The sequence below is a fragment of the Melanerpes formicivorus genome, unplaced genomic scaffold, assembly GCF_026170545.1.
Source record: "Melanerpes formicivorus ecotype bairdi unplaced genomic scaffold, bMelFor1.0.p_v2 SCAF_9, whole genome shotgun sequence".
Classification (NCBI taxonomy): domain Eukaryota; kingdom Metazoa; phylum Chordata; class Aves; order Piciformes; family Picidae; genus Melanerpes; species Melanerpes formicivorus.
This window is the reverse complement of record NW_027142361.1, coordinates 20,882,385-20,898,392: the sequence shown is the minus strand read 5'-3', so window position 1 is coordinate 20,898,392 and position 16,008 is coordinate 20,882,385. Positions and strand designations below refer to the sequence as shown.

The window sequence follows — 16,008 nt, the reverse complement described above, 5'->3', positions numbered from 1 at the left end:
TCCAAGTACAAGTATGGTGAAGCTTGGCAGATTGACTACATCACTCTACCACGTTGTCGTTCTGGTAAGCAATATGTGCTTACTATGGTAGAGGCAAACACTGGATGGTTGGAAACTTATCCAGTTCCACATGCAACTGCACGCAACACCATTCTTGGTCTGGAGAGACAGATCCTGTGGAGACACGGAACTCCGGAGAGGATCGAGTCAGACAACGGAACTCATTTCAAGAACAACCTTGTAAAGAACTGGGCAAAAGAGCACGGTATTGAGTGGATATTCCACATTCCCTACTATGCACCAGCTTCAGGGAAGATTGAACGCTACAACGGTTTGTTGAAGACCACTCTCAAAGCCATGGGAGGTGGATCTTTGAAAAACTGGGAAAAACATTTAGCACAAGCAACCTGGCTGGTAAATAGTAGAGTTTCAGTGAACCGAGCTGGACCTGCACATTCAGATCTGCTACAGAAAGTAGAAGGTGATAGAGTTCCTGTTGTTAGAGAAAAGAATCTGTTAGGTAAAACTGTTTGGGTATTTTCACCCTCAGGAGAGGCTAAATCTGTCCGAGGGGTGGTTTCAGCTGAAGGTCCGGGTCACACTTATTGGGTAATGCAAGAGAATGGTGAAATTCAGTGTATTCCACAAAGAAATCTAACTTTAGCTGAAAGAGGTTAATTTTAAACTATTGTACAGCTACATCGCGTCCAAAGGAAGAATCAACGAGGAATCTACGGTGCACGAACCCTGAGATCCCTGAGAGCCCTGAGTCAACTAAGAGACCCTGAGAATCCCTGTTTCCCTTTTCTTCGCTTCGTCGGTGAAGAAATGAACTGTTTTCCATTTTTCTCATTTTCTGATTTTCTCGGACTTTTGAATCATCTACATCTGAGCATAGCCGGAATGGACTATGAACTTTGCTCACGAACTGTAAATATCGTTTTGGATTGGATGGACAGTATGAACAGCCAATGAAATTGTTTAGAAGGGGTGGACTGTGGCCGGTTGACGTTGCCCCCTTAAGAAAGGGAATATGGTGGACGGAAGTTGGTAAACGGAAGGAATAGTCTAAACTATTTCATTGGTAAAGTGGGAGGAAGCACCTTCTGAGCTGGGACTATACTGGGTTTTTCCAGCTCTTTATCTTCAGTCTTGCTTCCGCCTTTCCATGGTGCAGCAGCTCTGCAGCTAACTCTGTGCTGGGCTTTCTGCCAAGGCCTCGGCCTTGAAAACAAGATACCAGGCCTGTATATTAACTCCTTTCCAATTAACACAAACTGCTTCTAACATTTTTTTTTTCCTCTCTTTTCTTTCTCTTTCTATCCCATTCTGGGGAAAGGGGGGGAGAGAGGGGAGAGCGGAGGTGGGGGACCCCTCTGCCGAGGGGGTCACTCTCATTTCTGTGTTACTCTGTTGTATATCTTTGTATATATTGTAGATACTGTATATTTGTAAATATTCCCCCTGCAAATCCTACATTGCTTTGTAAATATAGCTCCACTGCTTTGCTAATTCAGCTTGCGAGTTTTTTTTTCCTTTCCCTTCAATTTTTTTTTCCCTTTTACCTTACAAGGGGGAAGGGAGGAGGCTTCTTGGCCTTGCCCTTCCACCCACCACAGAGGCCTCACGCTTTATCAGCTCCAAGGTCAGTCTGGCTGAAAGCCCAGAAAGCTGCGAGCTGCGCAAGGAAGGGGGAGAAGTGCAAGACTGCCCAGAATACTCTGCTGTACTACAAGTTCAAAGGTGCCTTCCATGAATCCACCAACCCCCACCTGGCTACAATCACCCTTCAGGTAGATCTCTCAGACCAAGCACTGAAGAAGGACACAGAGACAGAGCACTCGGGATGGATCACAAGGCAGCTGGCAAAGTGGCTGGGCCAAGATGCTGAGCTCTGCCTGATGCTGCTTTGGGGGCTCTTTGGTGTCTTTGGGATGGCAGCAGAGGATGCTCTGCAGAACAAGGGACACAACCAGCCTGCCAGGCCCAGGGGGGCGGCCAGGGGCGGGGGCCAGTGGCGCAATGGATAACACGCCTGACTATGGATCAGGAGATTGCAGGTTCGACTCCTGCCTGGCTTGACACCTGGCTCCTCCTCAGACCTCAGCCAGGGTTTTCCTTCTCCTGGCCATTGGACCCTCTGCAGGGTAAAAGTGCTGAAGTGTCCTGCTTGCCCTAAAGGAAGGAAAGAGTTCCTCCAGACCTTAGGGTGGAACTGGGCACTCCAGAGGGTCAGAGCTGGGGCCTATACCACAGTGACAGACCCCAGAGCTAATTGTGCAATATCAATAATGTTGGAAAAAAACTCAAAGATCATCAAGGCTATCCTATCACCCAACACTTCATCACTACTAAACCATAGCACCCAGTGCCTCGTCCAATCCCTTTTTGAACACCTCCACCACCTCCCTGGGCAGCACATTCCAACATCTTAACAACTCTCTGTGAAGAACTTTCTCCTCACCTCCAGCCTAAACCTCTGCTGGTGCAGTTTGAGACTGTGTCCTCTTCTTCTGGTGCTGGTTGCCTGGGAGAAGAGACCAACACCCTCCTGGCTATACCCTCCCTTCAGGTAGTTGTAGACAGCAAGAAGGTCTCCCCTGAGCCTCTTCTTCTCCAGGCTAAACACTCCCAGCTCCCTCAGCCTCTCCTCATAGGGCTTGTGCTCTAGACCTCTCTCCAGTCTCATGCTGCGCCAGGGGAGGTTTAGACTCAAGGTGAGGAGGAAATTCTTCACTGAGTGAGTCATTCGTCATTGGAACAGGTTGCCCAGGGAGGCGGTTGAGTCATCGTCCCTGGAGGCGTTCAAGAGGAGATTGGACGTGGCACTTGGTGCCATGGTCTAGTCATGGGGTCTGTGTTGATAGGTTGGACTCAATGATCCTCGAGGTCCTTTCCAACCTAAGTTATACTGTGATACTGTGATTGCCCTTCTCTGGACATGTTCCAGAATCTCAATGTCTCCTGAGCTGTCACCCTGCAGACTGGACAGAGTCAGGAGTCTCAGGCTTGTTCTTACACATTAAGCTTTGAGGCTCACATTGGATTTGCTGCTGATTTTCATTTCTTTGAGTAGTTCTGTGTGCAACATCAAAGAGCCCTATGGACAGCATACACAGGCCTCCTGCCTGCAGGACTGCCTCAATCCTGGCCAAAGCATGATTCAGAGACCCGACCTTGTGATCCAGGTGCAGATATTCTGCCTTTGTGTCACAAAGTCAGGGTGAAGGCACTCAGTACCTGGGCCAGCAGGTCGAGGGAAGTGATTCTGCCCTTTTACTCTCCTCTCAAGACCATAGGACAGGAAAGATATGTTGGAGTGAGTCTAGAGGAGGCCACAAAAATGATCAAAGAGCTGGAAGCTCTCTGCAGTGAGGACAGGCTGAGAGAGCTGGGGTTGCTCAGCCTGGAGAAGAGAAAGCTCTTGGGAAGACCTTACTGCAGCCTTTCAGTACCTAAAGGGGCCAGTAAAAAGGATGGGGCCAGACTTTTTAGTAGGACCTGCTGCAACAGGACAAGGGGTGATGGTTTTAAACTAAAAGAGGGGAGATTTAGACCAGAGAGAAGGAAGAAAGCTCCTCTTCTCCAGAACAATTAAACCCAGTTCCTACTGCTTCTCCTCATACAGTGAGTGCTCCAACAGCAGCCATTTGTGACAGCACTTCCAGTTTATCAATGCCCTTATACTGGGGTTCCCAAAGCTGCATGTAGTAGTCCTAATGTAAATCATGAGTAAGCAGTGAGAGTAGAGGGATGCAGTAATTAGTAGGTGAGGGTGGTGATTCAAGGTGCCCAGTTCCACCATAATGACTTGGGGGAACTCCAATTTTTACCCTGCAGAAAGCCCTGAAGATGGGTGATGGCCAGGAGAAGGAAACCCCTGGCTGAGGTCTGAGGAGGAGCCAGGTGTCAGGCTAAAAGTGTCGAGCCAGGCAGGAGTCGAACCTGCAATGTCCTGATCTGTAGTCAGGCGCGTTATCCATTGCGCCACTGGCCCCCGCCCCTGGCCGCCCCCCTGGGCCTGGCAGGCTGGCTGTGTCCCTTGTTCTGCAGAGCATCCTCTGCAGCTATCCAAAAGACATCAAAGAGCCCCCAAAGCAGCATCAGGCAGAGAGGAGCATCATCTGGACTGCAAAGCGGTGTGCACAATCTGCTCAGCATCTTGGCCCAGCCACTTTGCCAGCTGCCTTGTGATCCATCCCGAGTGCTCTGTCTCTGTGTCCTTCTTCAGTGCTGGGTCAGAGAGATGCCATCAGAGATTGCAGTGAAGACAATCACAGAATCACAGGATCAACCTGGTTGGTAATGACCTCAGAGATCATCAAGTCCATCCTATCACCTGACACAACCTGACAACTAAACTATGACTCCAAGTGCCAGATCCAATCTTTCTTTGCACACCTCCAGGGATGGTGATGGTGTTCCTTCATGTCCTCTTGTCTGTTGAGGGAATCATCTCTTCAAAGAAACTTAGAATATTGGCCAAGAGTGGCCTGCCCTTGGTAAATCCCTGTTCACTCTTCCCAGTCATCATCACACTCTTCACCTGGGCATGGCTTTCAGGAGCACTTCATCCACAGCCTTCATGAGGGCTCTGAGGTAATGCTGACCAGATTAGTGCTCCCCACATCCTTCTCTTTCCTATTCTTGATAAAACCTTTCATGTTGTCCTTCAGAAACCTCTCCCCACTGCCATGATATTTCACTGAGTAATTGCACTTCACCACCACCAGAAGTCCCCTCATGTTATCCTCCCAGGAAAATACTTCAGTGGGTGAGTCCAAGTCCCCCAGGAGGGACTGAGTCAAGAAAGATTCTTGCACTTTGAGAAAGGCTTCATTTCCTTCAGCTTGTGGATGAGCCAAAATGTAGCAGACACCCTGTGTTGGCCTCCACTCTGGTCATAACCCACAGCCTCCACCTGGCACAGCATCTGTGCTGAAAGTTTTCGGAAAGCATGCACGGACTCCCACGTTGGTGAGGCAGGAATCGTTTATTGGTACAGAACAAGCAGCTTATATAGGAAAAATCGAGCAGGGTAAGCAATTCCCTGACATTCTTGCACCACTGCTGCTAATTGGGTTTTCTCCTTTGATATGCAGCTGTCCATTGTTATCTTCATCCCATATCAGGTTGGTCTTCTCCAGCATGGAGGCAAGCGTCCTCTTGTCTGGCACGTCAGGTTGTTTACCACGGTCAGCTCTTCTTTATCATCAAGCCATCCTTCCAGTATCAGTGGCCTGTTGTTCTTTCTTGTCCTGAAACCTTCCATAGATACTTTCTGCTTTCCTACAACTCCCCATTTTTACATTGTTTAAAACAGCAGCCATCACTTGTGTTCTGACCATCCTCGTATTCCTAAAAGCTATGATTACAAATACCATTAACACTACAATTACAATACCAATCACTACCAGGATTCCACCTATAACCCACACTCGTAGATTCAGACCTGAGAACCAATTTTTTGGATTCAACCAGCTAAGATCTTTGTTCAGGGCTTGCCATGTTGAATCAATCCGCACCTGTTGTATATTTGCTAATTGCAGTTCCAGCTGATGCTTCAATGTTTGGACATTATATTTCAAGGAGCTATCGAAGGCCCCTTGTAAGTGTGATCTTACTGAGTTCCAATCATGCTGAGAGTCATTCCAAGACAAGGATGTTACACACATGTCCTTCTTATGATATTCCCAATCACACTGCAGCATCATATGGGTCTGCATGGCAGCTTGTTGGTCTCCTAACCAAACAATGCTGGCCTCAAGTGCATATAGCCTTGCCATTATTTCCTCATCTATAGCTTCCTGCATCTGCAAATCATTTGTCACATTGGTTAATAAAGTTCTCACTGTGTCTGCAGTTTGTATACCCTTTGTCAAAGCTGTAACTGAAGCAGCAGCAGATGCTAATATTATCACAGCTGATATTATAGCAAAAATTAACCATCCCACAAATCTTTTTGCCCTTTTTCTAGAATCTTTTAGTCCCTGGTCTAATAGCCTGATGACATGGTCCAATCCATTCTCACTCTCCCATCCTCTTGTCATATTCACTGGAATCCATACCTCTGCCCTTCTTCAGAAGGGAATAATCATGCTCTGCTGATCAATGTCTTTATCAATAATACAAGTCTTAAAAGTAATATTGCTACAACTAAGATGATATATGCTTGATTTGTTATAGATTATACAATCAATGCCTATTCCTAATACATATGGGTGGGTAGTACACACAGTAGCAAAGGAACTACATAGTACACGTTCTACTAAAATGCCTTTACATGAGAGGTCTTTTATATTGTGACAAGGCAAGTCCTTCTGACAATGCATCAAGGAATCTTCAACATTAGAGTTTAAATGAGAAACACAACCTCAAAACATACAAAACTGCTACTGCCAGGTTTCACACACACACACCTTTTTTTTTTTTTCTCTTTTTTTTTTTTTTTCCTTTTTTTTTTTTTTTTTTGATGATTTCATCTTTATCCTTTTACAATTTTTTGGTGAGCTGCTGGATCACGCTTCACCCCCTGCTCACCACTTAGGGGAGAAGCCCTTAGCTGCTCTGGGAGGCACACCACTCCCCTCACCTAATGGTCCTACCAAGAGGGGAGCGGTGGGCTCAGCCCCCTCCTTGGGCTCAGGCCAGCAACTCACAACCACTTCTAAATGCCTTGTGGTTAGTCCATCTATCGCTTCTGTTTGAATACCTTTCTTCTGACCCACCAGGAGACAAAGGGGGGATTCAAAATGATGTTTTAGTTCTGTTAAGATATCATATGATAGAGAGTGATACACGGGAGCAGTCCCACCTCCTGGTCTGTTTTCCATCACTACTGGCACCGCACGCATCTGTAACATTTCTGTATTTATAAAACCCTTATCATCTTTATCCATCAAAACATCAGAAATTGAAATCTGCAATCGTGTAGCTACACTTGGAACATGTTCATTAATCAACAATCCATTAGACATTTTAACACCATCCTGCACATTGCCTCCTTGATAAAGCATCCCGTTATCCCTCACCCCCATATTACTCATAATAGCAGCAGGAGGTACACAAACACCTCCATAAAGTGGCGGGGGGCTAGACAAAGCCCCCGCCTGCTGGGGTATAGGAACCGAATGAGGCTGAGGGTAAAAACCTGCTGGAAAAGGAAAGGGATAGGGAACAGAGTTAAGAACTTCAGTAGTGGTATTTAAGGGAAGAGAGGAAGACAAACTTAGTGCTGTGGGTTGGAAAAGTGGCTGGTTTGATTTGTCGAGCGATTCTTGAGTAACAGAGCTGTCAGAATCAAAAGAAATTAGTTTTTCATCAGTTACTTGAGTTGGTGGTTTTAACTTTGCATCTGGTTTTCTTTGTTTCTTCTGCTCCGCCGGAGGACTTGTTTCTTCTGTAGCTGCGACGGCTGCCTTAAGCGGAGGTACCTGTGGATATAAACCTGGCTCCTTTTCTGTAGCGGTGGAGCCCTGATCGAAAGGATCATGCGGCTCTGGGTCTGACTCAGAGCTGCTGTCCCCGTATTTTGTATTTGCATCAGGCAATGTCTTAGACTTCTTAAGGGGCACGTTAAACGGCCTCTTTCGCTGTTGAACTAGGAGCTTTTGTGACCGTGCTCCCGTTAGCGGGTCATCAGTGCCTATTCTTTCCTCCCCCGTGTGCCCTGCGGCCAGACCGCTTGTTTCTGTCTGTGTTGTGTTGTTTGTAGGAAGCTCATCCTGCTTCTGAGGGCCCGCACGGGTAATGGGAGTGTTTAGAGTCCCCGAGGGTGAAGCGCTGTTGGATTTACTCATTAGCGTGGTCAGCGCTAGCCATAGTATGCGCCACGTTATTAAAATGTCCGGTGAAAAATCATCCCCGGATTTTTGTGCTTCTGAGAGGGTCTCTCCAACCCTGTTCCACTCTGTTAATTCGTATGTCCCTGATTCAGGATACCAGGGACAATTGCGATTTATCCACAGCAAAAGAAGGGTAAGTTTCTGAGAGCTCAGTCTGTACCCTTGCTCTTTGATAATTCTCATAAGCACATCATGGTGCAGTTGCTGTGATCTCGTGGCTCCCTGGCCCATATTCTTCCCCGGCCGCAGTCCCCGTACCTGACCTGCAAGTGTAGGGGATGGACGCGTCGTTTGTTCACTTCTCCCGTTCGGCTCACTGGGGGTGCAATCCGAGGGTGAGTCTGGACAAAGACCTCACTGAAATTCCCGATACGGGCGCCATTATTTCGGAAAGCATGCACGGACTCCCATGTTGGTGAGGCAGGAATCGTTTATTGGTACAGAACAAGCAGCTTATATAGGAAAAATCGAGCAGGGTAAGCAATTCCCTGACATTCTTGCACCACTGCTGCTAATTGGGTTTTCTCCTTTGATATGCAGCTGTCCATTGTTATCTTCATCCCATATCAGGTTGGTCTTCTCCAGCATGGAGGCAAGCGTCCTCTTGTCTGGCACGTCAGGTTGTTTACCACGGTCAGCTCTTCTTTATCATCAAGCCATCCTTCCAGTATCAGTGGCCTGTTGTTCTTTCTTGTCCTGAAACCTTCCATAGATACTTTCTGCTTTCCTACAGAAAGTAAAACTGTAGGTGTGGCATTTACCCTTCAGTCATTCCTGAGGTGCTGCTCTTAGCTGTGCAATGACCTTACAGAGCTATGCTTCTCACATGGAGGAGCTCCTTAGCAAAGAGGAGGGTGGCCAGCAGCACCCCTGAGGCTGACTCCAGTGTGTTTTGAACACACAACCTTCTGATCTGGAGTCAGATGCACTGCCCTTGCACCACAAGGTCAGCATGGAGGAGCTCAGTTCCCCAGCATGGACATCAGTATGGGGATGTCCTCTCTGTGGTGACCACACCTGTGATGTGTGGGTGCCCCACAGTAAGGCTGTAGAGGGGAAGGAGCAACCTAAGGAGAGGGTGACCAAGGCCTGGCTGGAGAGAGGCATCCAGGCTGCAGGATGAAAGTGCAGGGATGGATAGGGTGATCTGTAGAGTCAGTGTAGACCCTGCAGTGTGGCCCTCTCTGGGAAGCTCCATCAACCTCACAGTAAAGAGGTTTCTCCTCTTGTTGAGGTGGAACCTGCTGTCTTCCAGCTTGTGCCCATTGTTCCTTGTCCTATCACTGGGCACCACTGAAAAGAGCCTGGCACCTTCATCCTGAGACACACCCCTCAGATTTGTATAGACATTGATAAGGTCCCTTCTCAGTCTTCTCAAGACTAAACAGCCTCAGTCCTCTGAGTCTTTCTTCATAGGAGAGATGTTCAAGTCTCCTAATCACACCTTGGGTACTGTGTCCAGTCCTGGGCCCCTCAGTTTAGGAAAGATGTTGAGTTGCTGGAAGGTGTCCAGAGAAGGGCAACAAAGCTGGGGAGGGGTTTGGAGCACAGCCCTGTGAAGAGAGGCTGAGGGAGCTGGGGTTGCTTGGCCTGGAGAAGAGGAGGCTCAGGGGAGACCTTCTTGCTCTCTACAACTCCCTGAAGGGAGGTTGTAGCCAGGTGGGGGTTGGTCTCTTCTCCCAGGCAACCAGCACCAACACAAGAGGACACAGTCTCAAGCTGTGCCAGGGGAGGTTTAGGCTGGATGTTAGGAAGAAGTTCTTCCCAGAAAGAGAGATTGGCCATTGGAATGTGCTGCCCAGGGAGGTGGTGGAGCCACCATCCACGAAGGTGTTCAAGAGCAGATTGTATATGGCAATGTAGTCATGAGTAGTCATGAGGTGTTGGATGACAGGTTGGACTTGAGATCTTTGAGATCTCTTCCAACCTTATTGATTCTATGATTCTAGGGCAGGAAATGCTAGGAAAAGGTCTTCTGAGGTGGGATGCTACTATAGCAGCCTGAATGTGTCTACAAGGAAGATGTCCACCTGTGCACTAGGCAGCAGAGCTTTCAGTGTTACTACAAAGAATTTTTTTAGTTATTTAAGCAATATAAGATGATATGAAGTTAGAAAAAAAACTTTATAGCTATACACTTCTGAATGTGAGCAACTTGCTTCCAGTCCCTAAAATACAGTGTCTGAAACCAAAACCCATTCCTGCTTTACAAATGTATTACTAATCATCACATATTTACTCTGTGACTCTTCAGTGCTGCAGGTGGAGCAGAAGGAGGCATCTCTCTTTGCATCTGAGCAAATCCTGTCCTTCCAGAAGGATCTGACTGTTCCTTCCTCTTCCAGCAAGTTGTGCCAGGGGAGGTTTAGGTTGTATATTAAGAAAAATTCGTTCTCTGAAAGGATTTTCAAACCCTGGAACAGGCTGCCCAGAGCAGTGATGGGGTCGACATCCCTAGAGGGATTTAAAGGATGTACAGATGTGGTCCTGAGGCACATGGTTTAGTGGTGACTCTGCAGTGTTGGTTTGGACCTGATCTTAAAGGCGCACCCGGAACGAGTCTGTTCTGCTATTCTGTGTTTTGCCACAAGAAGGAGCCATGAACTAGCGCATGGATGCTACAAGCTGCAGAGCCAGACTGGGGCCGCATTTTGCTCAGTGAAGGACCACCCATTCCTAGACCAGCATGGAAATTCATCTTAGCTGCATCTGTGCTGTCATCCTGTACAGAAAACTGCTGCATGCTTCACCACCGACTGCAGCAGGCATGCAAGCATAGTCTGGAAATACCTGGAAATACCTACTCATTGCTACCCATGTCCCCATCAGAAGAGGTGACCCTTCTGGTGGGATTGATACTCCTAAAGGACATTTTTCAGGCTGTTGTTAAGTTAGCTCACCTGCTTCAGACACACTGAATCATAGAATGGCTTAGGTTGGAAGGGCCCTTAGAGATCATCTAAGGGCAAGGACTCCTCTCAACTAGAGTTGGCTGCTCAAGGCCTCATCTAATCTGCCATTGATCACCTCCAGGGAGAGGACATCCACAACCACTCTGGACAATCTATTTAAGAGTCTCACCACCCTCATACTGAAGAACTTCTTCCTAATATCCAGCCTGAACCTACTCTCCCTCAGCTTAAAACCATTCCCCCATGTTCTATTGCTAGACACCTTTATGAATAGTGATAGAATAGACTAGAATAGGATTAACCATGTTGGAAAAGACCTTTGAGATCATCAAGTCCAACCTATCATCCAACACCATCTAATCAACTAAACCATGGCATCGAGCATCCCATCCAGTCTCTTACTAAACATTTCCAGTGATGGTGACTCCACCACCTCCCTGGGCAGCACATCCCAATGGCCAATCACTCTTTCTATGAAGAACTTCTTCCTAATATCCAGCCTAAGCCTCCCCTGGCACAGCTTGAGACTGTGTCCTCTTGTTCTGTTGGTGCTGGTTGCCTGGGAGAAGAGACCAACCCCCACCTGGCTACAACCTCCCTTCAGGTAGTTGTAGACAGCAAGAAGGTCTCCCCTGAGCCTTCTGTTCTCTAGGCTAAACAACCCCAGCTCCCTCAGCCTCTCCTCATAGCACTTGTGCTCCAAACCCTTCACCAGGTTTGTTGCCCCTCTCTAGCCTTCCTGTAGTCTGTCTACAGGTCTTAGAAGGCAGCTCTAAGGTCCCCCTGGAGTCTTATTTTCTCTAGCCTCAACAACCTCAACTCCCTCAGCCTATCCTTATAACAGAGGTGCTTCATACTTGAAGACAAGGTTGAATACCCCTCTGGAAGTCTCTGTGTTTCCTTTGACCCTAAGGGAAAAGTAGAAGATGATGTTACACTAGATTGGATAGCTGGGATGGGTTTTGTACCACTTCTTTTGGAGGCTGACAATACAAATCCTTACATCTGAAGCAGTCTTCTACACTTCCTTCACAGTCAACAGAGAGAGGTAAGCACTGGGTGTCTGCCAGAAAATCATGTTGTAGAAGTGACACTGGCTGCATGACTGGCTTCAGTGCAGGCTACAAACTGCAGACACATCAAGTGGGGTGGCAGGAACCTCATGTGCAACTTGCATGTATCTGGTGTGAGACAGACTCCACCAAAAGCTACAAACAAAGTATCAGAAAAAGGGGAGGGGGGAAAGAAAGAAAGCAAAAGAAAAATAAAAAATTGAAAGAAAAAAGGAAAAGAAAAAAAATAAAAAGAAAAGGACAAAGGACAAAGGAAAAATAAAAAGAAAGAAAAAGGAAAAATGAAATATAAAAAGAAAAAGGAAAAAGATAAAGAAAAAGAAAAGGCAAAGAAAAATAAAAGAAAAAGAAAAAGAAGGAGAAAAAGAAAAAAGAAAAATTAAAAAAAAAGAGAAAAAAGAAAAAAGAAAAGCAAGAAAAAGAAAAAATAGAAAGGAAAAAAGAAAAGAAAAAGGACAAAGGAAAAAGAAAAAGAAAGAAAAAGGAAAACTGAAAAATAAAAAGAAAAAGAAAAAAGGAAAAATACAAAAGAAAAAGAAGAAAAATGAAAAATGGAAAAGAAAAAGAAAAAAGGAAAAATAAAAAAAAAAAAGAAAAAGAAAAGGAAAAAAGGGAAAAAAAAAAAAGAAAAAGAAAAAGAAAAAGGCAAAGAAAAATTAAAGATTGAGAAAAATTAAAGAAAGAGAAAAAGATAAAAATAAAAAGGAAAAAGAAAAAATGAAAAGAAAGATAAAAAGAAAGGGAAAGAGAAAAATTAAAAGAAAGAGAGAAAAGGAAAAGGAAAAGGAAAAGGAAAAGGAAAAGGAAAAGGAAAAGGAAAAGGAAAAGGAAAAGGAAAAGGAAGAAGAAACAAGAGAAAAAGAAAAGGAAAAGAAAAATAAAAGCAAAAAAAAAAAAAAATAAAGAGAAAAAGAAAAAAGGGATAAGAATAATTTAAAAGAAAGAGAGAAAGAAAGGGGAAGAGAAAAATAAAAGGAAAGCAAAAAGCAAAAGGAAAATTTCCAGTCCATCATTAAAAGGAAAGGGAACATTTTTTTTTCTATTTTAAATAACTTTGCAGAATTAGAAAGCTGAGTTCCTGCTCCAGTCTGGCAAAGTACAATGCCAGATCCTGCCTGAGAGTTGAAGTATTCCCTTTGCCTTCAGCAGGAACCTGAAGCCAGCTGTAGTTCTCTTGCTAAGGTCTTTGCTGCATCACTTTCTTCTGGATGTTTCATCCATTTCTTTCTTCTCTGGAGAAATTCAAAGCCCACCTGGATGTGGTCCTGTGCAACCTGCTCTAGGTGAACTTGCTTTGGCAGGGGGTTGGTCTAGATAGTTAGCTGAGGGCTTGGTCAGAGCCAGGGAAAAGTCCTCCCTGGGTGATTAAATTCTTGCTGTGATGGAGCAAACAGGAAAATTCCGACTGACCTCACCAGGGTCAGGACCCATCCTCAGAGGTCCAACAATTAATTTATCTGAGCAACTCCATTCTCTCATGAGCAACCGAGCTCTTCTCTTCAGGTCACCATAACACAGTGCAGGACATCAAGGCCTGCGGGGAGTCTCGAGCACTGTCCATGAGGACAGCTGGCTTACCCAGAGCTGGCTGTCAGCTTGGGAACCACCACTGAAAAGAGAGATGGGGCTGAATCCAGAGCCAAATTTCTCTCCAGATCCAGCTCATGTCTCGGATGTGTGCTGATGTACAAGTACAGCACAGGCAGGCTTCCAACTAAGGCACCTTTCCAGACCAGTTTTTTTCTCACATTCACCCACAACATTATTGTTATCTGGGAGATGCTCAGACACCATATTTATAGCCTAGTGTCCTAAGAAAGTAAAACATGGGCTTGTACAAATAGAATAGAATAGAATAGAATAGAATAGAATAGAATAGAATAGAATAGAATAGAATAGGATTGGATTGGATTGGATTGGATTGGATTGGATTGGATTGGACTGGATTAACCAGGGTGGAAGAGACCTTCAAGATCATCGAGTCCAACCTATCACCCAACACCACCCAGTCAACGAAACCATGGCACCAAGCACCCCATCCAGTCTCTTCCTAAACACCTCCAGTGATGGTGACTCCACCACCTCCCTGGGCAGCACATTCCAATGGCCAATCTCTCTTTCTGTGAAGAACTTCTTCCTGACATCCATCCTAAACTTCCCCTGGCACAGTTTGAGACTGTGTCCTCTTGTGCTGGTGCTGGTTGCCTGGGAGAAGAGACCAACCCCCACCTGGCTACAACCTCCCTTCAGGGAGTTGTAGAGAGCAATAAGGTCTCCTCTGAGCCTCCTCTTCTCCAGGCTAAACAACCCCAGCTCCCTCAGCCTCTCCTCACAGGGCTGTGCTCCAAACCCCTCCCCGGCTTTGTTGCCCTTCTCTGGACACCTTCCAGCAACTCAACATCTTTTCTAATCTGAGGGGCCCATAACTGGACAGAGGACTCTAAACCTCCCTGCCAGTTCATGGGGTTTCTTCTCCCTATCTAGTTTGGACCTGCTGGCCATCCAGTTTTCAGTCAGGGAAGGGGGAAATGCTCAGACAGTTCATAAGCAATGTTGTCACTCTGGAAGTAATGTAAATGCAGGCTGTTGCTGCATTACATGGCCCCACCTCCCCCCACACACACCCTCCCAAACTGTGTTTTCCCTTGCTTGCCGGTCTGGCTGGAAATGACTCTGAAAAACAACAACAACAACAAACCCCAAACAAACACACAAACCAAAACACACACAAAACAAACACCCAACACCTCATGACTACTAAACCATGGCACCAAGTGCCACATCCAAGCCCCTCCTAAACACCTCCAGGGACAGTGACTCCACCACCTCCCTGGGCAGCACATTCCAATGGCTAACAAGCCTCTCTGTGAAGAACTTTGTCCTCACCTCCAGCCTAAAAGGGTACAGTCAGGCCAGGGGGAAGCCAGAACAGCAGAACTCCTCTATCATCTCTTAAGAGATGCAGCATGGTGAGAATTTAAACCACATTAATTATCCACTCTGAAGAGATTTTAAGCTTATGCCAGATGAGGAAGCACAACCTGATCTAGGTTGGGATGTCCTTGCTCACTGCAGGGGTGTTGAACTACATGTCCTTTCCAGGTCCCTTCCCAAGTAAAACATTCTCAGATACTATGACAAGGGGCAAGGATTTGAAATTAGAGAAGAGCAGATTTAGACTGGATGTCAGGAACAAGTTCTTTACCATGAGGGTAGTGGAACACTGAAACAAGTTGCCCAGGAAGGCAGTTGAAGCCCCATTCCTGGAGATATTCAAGGTGAGGCTCTAAAAGGCTCTGAGCAACCTTATTTAGTGGACGATATCCCTGCTTGCTACAGTAGGGTTGGACTGGACGACCTTTGGAGGTCCCCTCCAACCCAAACCATTCTATGATCCTATGAGGAGAGGATGAGGGAGCTGGGGTTGTTTAGCCTGGAGAAGAGGAGGCTTAGAGGAGACCTTATTGCTGTCCAGAACTACCTGAAGGGAAGTTGTAGTCAGGTGGGAGTTGGTCTCCTCTCCCAGGCAACCAGCACTAGAACAAGAGGACACAGTCTCAAGCTGTGCTAGGGGAGGTTTAGGCTGGATGTTAGGAAGAAGTTCTTCATAGAAAGAGTGATTGTCCATTGGAATGCGCTGCCCAGGGAGGTGGTGGAGTCACCATCACAGGAGGTGTTTAGGAAGAGACTGGATGAGGCACTTGGTGCCATCGTTTAGTTGATGACACTATGTTGGGTGATAGATTGGACTTGATCATCTCAAAGAACCCAGTGCATGGCTGAAGAGAGGAGGCAGCTTGAGGAGCGCAGCTCTGGGAGTTTGCTTTTGGCTTTGCTTCCCTTGCTTTTCAGGCGGTAAGGGGTTGGTGGCTCAGGACTTCCTGAAGAGGGGAGGAGGGGCAGCGGGCTCGGGTTGCCTACGTGCCTGAGGGCAGTGACGTAGCTGGGGGAGGGGTTGCCATGGAAACCACGTGCAAACCAAACAGAACCCAGCACGTGGCTGAAGAGAGAGGAGGCAGCTTGAGGAGCGCAGCTCAGCCTTCTTACTGACAGGGGGGAAAAAAAAAAAAAAAAAAAAAAGCCGGGTGGAGAGGGTGGTTACTGCAAGATGGTTACTACTAGAGCAAAGACAGAGAACACTCACAAGCATGCAGATGTTCAGGTAGGTGGCTGCAGTGA

General features: G+C 46.5%; 2 non-coding genes across 2 annotated transcripts; one reads left to right on the top strand and one right to left on the bottom strand.

Moving 5' to 3' along the window:
* The first annotated feature begins 2,008 nt into the window (after positions 1-2,008).
* Positions 2,009-2,081, top strand: TRNAH-AUG (transfer RNA histidin (anticodon AUG)). Its single transcript has one exon. It is a non-coding gene; the product is annotated as a tRNA-His (tRNA).
* A 1,843-nt stretch (positions 2,082-3,924) lies between these two features.
* Positions 3,925-3,997, bottom strand: TRNAC-ACA (transfer RNA cysteine (anticodon ACA)). Its single transcript has one exon. It is a non-coding gene; the product is annotated as a tRNA-Cys (tRNA).
* Positions 3,998-16,008: the final 12,011 nt, after the last annotated feature.